Here is a 7835-nt window from a genome sequence, read left to right on the forward strand (position 1 = left end):
ATGTGTTACTTATCTGATACATCACAGGACAAAAACTACTATTCCCAACAAAAGCGCATTCCTACCACACCATATTCTAAGCCACAGTCAGTCGATATTGACCCATACGGAAGACAAAAGCTATTCCACAAAGGGAAAGAAATCTGCAACTTTTATCTCGCTGGTAATTGCTACAGCCGTTCTGTGTGCCGCTATGCACAAGATGGCATGAACATAAAATCGTCAACTCAAATCAATCCCTCAACAATTGTATCAAAAACAGCCAAACAAACAAATATATGACTAGATAATGATAATGTGTTTATGCATGCTGTGCCATGGCACTTATTAATGTAGATTAGTTAACATGGGAGCTACTAAGACATCTAAATAGATATTTCGTAATTTATTAATTAACGGGTTACGTAAATGATTTTTTACGGGCGTATCATCTTTGCCGGAAAAAAGTATTAAAATGTAAAACCCTGCTTTCTACTACAAAATGTCCAGATGACGTTTCCGGATTAGTCAAATCAGAGTTAGACAATAATTTTGTTAAAGGCCCATTTACGAAAGCACTTTTTGATATATATATATATATATATGGGGTTAGTCCTGTCGGAATTGTTGAAGGTAAATATTCTAAAAAGAAAAGACGTATACTTGATTTATCTGCACCGCACAACACATGCAACAGCGACAAGCATAGTAGTGTCAACAATCTCATCAACAACAAAGATGTTTAACTATCGTACATTATAATCGATGATGCCATTAAAATCATCAAAAATTTTGCATCAAGGTGTTGTAAATTGGACGTATCTAATGCATTTAAATTAATCCCTATTCGTTCGAGTTTATGGCATTTATATGGATTTAAAGGGGAAAATATTTATTACTTTTACACTAGATAAGCATTTAGATGTCGTTGAAGTCCTAAATGTTTGACAATTTATCTATCGCTATGTGTTGGATTTTACACATTAATTATGGAATTAATACAGTTCTGCATCCACTAGATGATTTCTTAACAATCGACAAACCATTAGGAAATGCTGACGCTACTATGAAAATCTTAGTTTCCGTGTTTGCTACGCTTGAAATTCCGATCGCAACACATAAAACTTTAGGATAGGTAACATGCATCAAATACTTGGGTAATATATTGGAGACTATTCGTATGGAAGCTAGACTATCAGAAGATAAATTATGTCGAATCAAGGAATACCTACTTTTCTTCCTCAATCGATCGCAAAACATGTAAAAAACGTGAGATGTTAAATTTTTTGGGTCATCTAAATTTTGCTATGAAAGTCATTATTCCAGGGAGATCATTTATATCTTATCTATTTAACATCGCTCACTCTGTTAAAGAACTACATCACCATGTCACTTTAAATTCTAGTTGTAGGAATGATTAATCATTGTGGCATAAGTTCTTAGATCAGTGGAATGGAATTTCTTTCTTTATTGATGATAATATAGAAATTCGTCTGATTTTGATGTATATACTGATGCTGCGTCAACCGTGGGATTTGGAGGTTATTTCAAAAATCGCTGGTTTCAATCGTTATGGCCCGTAGAAATGAAATTAGATACGGAATTATCATTGTCTATTGCTTACATGGAATTATATCCGATAGTAATTGCTGCTATTATATAGGGTAATGAGTGGTCAGGGAAACGCATCCTATTCCACTGTGATAATATGGCTTCGGTTTTAATTATAAAGAAAGGAAGATCAAAATCATTAGAAATTATGAGATTGATGATACGTCTAACTTGGTGCTCCGTAAAATATAATTTTATTATTCACGCTACTCATGTAGCTGGAAAATGTGATACTATAGCTGATGCTCTCTCTCTTGATTTCAGGTGGACCGTTGTCGTCAACTGTATCCGACAGCATTAGTGGAACCTTGTCACTGCCAGCCCCACTCAGAAATTCTGTGGAATTGAGTTGTGTGATTTAATCATTTGTGTAGCAAAAGTATTAATAGTGCTACAAAAGATGTATACACATCTGGATATAAGTGTTTTTTAAATTCCGTACCTCTCAATTCGAGGGAGAAAATATTGGAAACGTAATGTCTAATATTTCTGAGGATATATTTGTTTGTTTTGTATCATATTGCCAGTCAGTGTTAGGGTTGAAATATTCTACTATCTAGTTATATCTGGCTTGAATACGTCATTTTTCTATAGCAAATTGTAGTGTCAATCCTTTAGTAGATAATGTAGGTAAGACTTTGTTACGTTTAGAAAAATTCTGAATTGTATAAAGAAAACTGAAAAACAAAAGTGTACGACAAAAACTACCGATTACTTATAGTGTGCTTCATCAGATTTACCAATCTTTACAGAAAAGTATTTTCGATCCGCACTTATATTTTACAATGTCAAATGCAGCTCTTAAAGGATTTTTCGTTTTTCCGCGTTGTTCTGAATTAACATGCAAACAGTCATTGGATTCAGCTTTGAATTAACTATTGATGATGTAGTATTTGTATCTGATTGTCAAGTTAATTCACGTTTGAAGGCATCCAAAACCGACATTTTTCGTCATGAAGTAATCATTAAAACTAATTATAATATTTGTCCATATGTACAGTTGTCAAAACACGTAACATTCAGGAAAATGAACGGTGCAACAGATAATGATCCGCTATTGGTTGACAGTAGTAATTTAGCTTTACGCAGATCGTTATTTATACACACATTGAAAACAATTATATCACACTTAGGTTAAATGCCGATAAATACAGTGGACATTCTTTCCGAATATGAGCAGCCACAAATTGTAGTTCTAATGGTATATGTTGAAAATGTGTAAATAATTACTATTTTTTTGTTAAAAATCACACATTTATTTAGTACCATTTTGTTCGTATAAAAATTTAATGATTCATTATTATTTTTTGTATTTTATAAGACTATCGATTCATGTTTATTTTTGTAGTTTGCTCTAATAAGTCGAAAACATGTAAATAATATACAATTACTGTCTTCTGATGAGGTAAATATGCGGTTTCATTTACTTTTGAAAAAGTGATATTCACTGAGGCTCTAATAAAAAAGTAAACTTCTTCTGAATGTGGACAAATAAAAGAATTTTCTTCAGAAAAAAGTATATCTACATAGGTTTAATAATGAAAACTATCCATTTTGTTATAAAAAAAACATATGCTTCTTTTTTTTTTTCATTTGAGGTTTCATATGAATTTAAACAGCTGGAGAAAGGTCATCGCTCGTTCAAATCTTTATCGATAGAAACACTGCTCATGAAATGGAATTTAGTAAATCAGGAGTGTTTTCTATGGACAAAACGTTTTTAAAACCGGTTTCTTTAGTAGCTTTAATATATATCGTAATTATATATACAATTGTGTCACATGACAATCAGGTGATTTATAGACAAAACATCTCCAGAAATGAACATTTGACATCTTTTCAAGCCCTTCAGTACATAAAGACATCTGACTCAACAGTGTATATGTTATCTGCTTATATCATTGAAAAGAGAAAAAGAAATGATCAAAATGTCGTTAGCGTTATTGGTTTGGAGGACAGAAAAAACAAATACAGTGACTTTACATGTTGTTTTCGTTCAAACAATGATGACACAATAGTCGAACACGTTCGATCAAAAGAACATCACGTGTTTTCGTATGAAAACAGCCCTTTTCGTCGAGTACAATATACGTGTCCGCTACCAATGATGTCAAAATCGACCAAATGGGTATCAATTACAACTGCGTTCAACAAAACTTGTAACAAAGATGCGAAATATAATGTCGCAGTACAAACACCATCACAAGGTGATTTAGCTGTATGCACTACTGTTCTGTATGGATCTCTATCTGCTAACTTGCTTTTAGAATGGTTTGAAGTTCAACGGATCTTAGGAGTTGACAAGGTAATATCGTATACAAATAACCTGAACGATGATGCGATGAAAGTATTGGAATATTATGAGTCATTTGGATTAACAGATATCATTCATTTTGCTGGTTTTCCTGCTGGAGGTAAAGTTTGTGTTTAAGGGCATACAATACAGTTTTAATCCAGCGAAGATTTTTTCGAGAATTTGCATACAATCTATTTTTCACCAACGCAATTCAAATATGTTATAACGAATATACCTTCATGTGCTACTTTAAGAGATAAAAAGGGTCGATATTTTAGACATTTACACATTTAAATTATTAAACGTGTTGTTTCCAATTTTTTACATCACTGGGTCGATAAAATTGTCCGTTTATAAATTTTTAAATTATTAAAAAAACTAAGGTTTCAACTCCCTCAGGCAAAGTTGACTTTAGATGAATTTGGCTATATATTTTAAGTAATTTTGTCATATAGCTCTTCAACGGTTTCGGATTCCAAATGTTTGGCTTTGACCGTTCCTGATGAAGGTAAATCCAGAAAAGCGCTTCGGACGCATTCAATTATTAAACGTGTTGTTTCCAATTTTTTACACAAAATCTCGGGTTTTTTTTACATTTCTATCCTTTGGATAGACTCACTTAACTTGTTTATTTCAACAGATAAACACAAGCAGATTTTTCTAAAAACATTATGAAAATCTTCTTTAAATTACATAAATATCCTCTTAATATGTACAACAATTCTTTGGAAATAATTATTTTTAACTGTTTTCGGAATTTTCGTTTATTATTTAATGAAATGCTATTAGGTATAATAAGGTTTTAATTATACATTTAGTTATACAAAAAGTTTGCTTTAGAATAATAAATAATAAATCAGTGGTATAAATTATGCCGAACATTCTTTTGCATCGGGCCTTGTGGGAAAATCATGGAAAAATGTATTTATTTTTGCATATTTTTGCGTTTTACTATTTGATTTGAAATGATCTAAAAGTATTTTTCGATTGCAAGCGAAGCACGGGTAAAACAGGTTATAACGAAATAGGGATCAGAATTCACATAATGTTTAACAAAACAATGTAGACAAGTGAAGACATAGAATATTTTACTGTTGAAGCGTACCAAGTTTATCGAGATTTATAAACAGATATTTACTTTCAAGTATTTTCGATTGATGTATTTGTAATAAATGTCATTATTTACATTATTGAAACTAGACAATTAAAATCAGGATAATAAGTTCGTAAAATATGTTAAATTTATATCTATTAAAAGGTGTTTACAATTGAATATTAGTATACATATAACACGGAACAGCCAAAAAAGAAAAACAACCAAACAAAATGAGCTTGACGCTATCTTTCTAACCCCAAATTTATTTCAAATAAATTAGTTTATGTACAAGTTATGGAATAGAAACGTTCAAAAATGTAAATATTTTAATTACCTGGTATACACAAAATAATTCGTCGTATGTAAGAAAAGGAGGTCGAAATATATTGTTTGTACAATCATGTTCTTAATGTGCATAAACGGCTTCTTATCTTTAAATATCAAAATTGAAAATGATCCACCCTTTTCCACCAATATCATATGTGATAACTGTCGGCATACACTATCATGATCGAAAAAGACATAAATAGAGTAAAATCAACATTGAACGAATGACTTTATACCGCAGCGTACAGCAGCAGAATGTAATGAGAACTATTCGGGTTACTTCTTACGTATATACGACAACAATCGGTCTGTTCGTAATTTTACGTGAACACGAAAATGACCGAGAAATGTCAGTGATTTGATTGATTACATGCCGTGAATCGGTGGTAACACAGATAAAACCTATGAACTGACGTTGTGGTTCTTTCTGTCAATATAATACTTCAATGATATAACGAACCAATAGTCAAATTTCATTTAAGTACGGGTAATCTGTGTATCAGGTCAGGAATATGACAGTTGTAAACCAGTCTGAGCGTTGATTGATATAGTCGAGCGTTGGGTTTTGTAATGTTTTATTGACTTCCGCATATTATTGTAAACTGACTTTTTGCACACTGACCTCAGAAACATCCTTTGAAACTCTGTAATCAAAACATTTTCTGATATAACAGGATTTTTTTCATATGTGGTGAATTGTTCATGCCTTCATGAACAAATACTTTGCTTCCAGAGATTTCAGTGGTGATCTTGAGTATTAGTTTTGTATAATATTTATGGACTGTTATACATAATATGCGTATGTTATTCTTTTCTGTAGTCCATCATGTTGTTGTATGTTGTATGCTGCTTTTTTAATTTGTGTTTCTTCACTGCACAGTTGATATCTCCCCCTCTTTTTCATGCACACAATATCAATATATCCAATATATTATATTTGTCATAGCTTAAACATTGTAAAAATTATGATTCTTTCTTTTTCTACAAGTACTAACTTAAGCTAAATGAAATAATGTTCATATTTTTTCTATACTTCAGATAAGGATATACGATTAAGCGATAAAAAAAAGACAGAGAATGGATTAACCAAGAAGTGTTTGCTCTTGATTGTCATACACGTATGTATGGTTACAAGTATATATGTAATGGGAATAGATAAAGACGAATTTGTCTTACCAAACATAAGAAAATATGGATTCTCTCTAAAAAGAGTTATAGTAAGTTTAATTCTTTAATTTTTAAAACTAATGAAAGGTTTGCTTTTTTTAAATTCGCATCACTGCTTAAAATCTTTATCTTTTTATCATCATTCTTATAAGGATCTGCTTAATCTTCAGGAGCGCCTGCTATCACTCCCGTGGTTTTTTTTTCCCCTCTCTTTATGTGGTTAGAACATGTACAAGGAAATATTGATAATCTTTCAGGAGAATACCTTTAACAGTTATGCATTTCTATATTGATAAATGTTGTGCCTATTGTTATTGACATCACCGATTATAAAATATAACCATTTTGTAACTGAATAAACGAGCTATGCAATTCCGATATTAAGGGCAAGAATGAAAGTATTCCATTTAATGTTTCATTAACAGTGGGATATTTTATGGTAAATATTTACTGCTGCATTCATAGTTTTATTACATTTAGCAATATCATCAATAGAGTAAGTTCTAAAAGAGCAAACTCGTGTGTAGAACACATAATGATTATGTTTGAGGAATCAAAATAAAGATGTAAAACCAAATCATTTATTATGTTTCAATATGCTTATTGTGTTTGAAATAGATATAAGAGTATGTGGTATGAGTGCCAATGAGACACAGGTAATTAATTTAAACCAAAATCTGCAAAACGTATCACAAATATATGAGACTGATAATTAAGTATAACAAATACTTGTACGCGTTTTGTGAACATATTACTCATTAGGGGCTCTCGAATCAAAACATTCGGTGAGTCAAATCAGTGAAGTGTAAACTTTCAATTTAGATCCTGCTCCATACAACACGCCAGGTTTTTTTTCTCAACCAAACACTTATCCCAATAACAATACACCATACACTATACACCAACCCCTATACACATATACCATAAACATAAGAATATTTTATTCAAAGTATAAATTGTCTTCGTTGTAATCTAAGTTTTTTTAAACATTACATAGACATGCATCTGCAAATCTTTATAAATCTCAATATTTCAGGATAACCTCATCGATAGTTCAACTGCAGGTATTTTAATGAAAGCAAACATTCGTATTACAATTGTTACGGCCAGAAATCGCCTTTAAATTGTAGCCAACAAAAGACACAAATCAATAGTAAAATTTAACAATATTTATTATACAAAAGTTTACAAAAGGTATTACACAAATATTACTGTTAACTTAACTGTCAAAATATGAGTCCAATCTGTTATCTTTATCTGTATCCGGAAATCTTTCGGAATCCAATCTGAATATTATGTTCACTACTAAGGTCACAATCCAGTATGATGTTGTTTGTAGAATAAAAGTGTCAATCCAAA

This window comes from Mytilus galloprovincialis, chromosome 6 (assembly GCF_965363235.1).
Source record: "Mytilus galloprovincialis chromosome 6, xbMytGall1.hap1.1, whole genome shotgun sequence".
Taxonomy (NCBI): domain Eukaryota; kingdom Metazoa; phylum Mollusca; class Bivalvia; order Mytilida; family Mytilidae; genus Mytilus; species Mytilus galloprovincialis.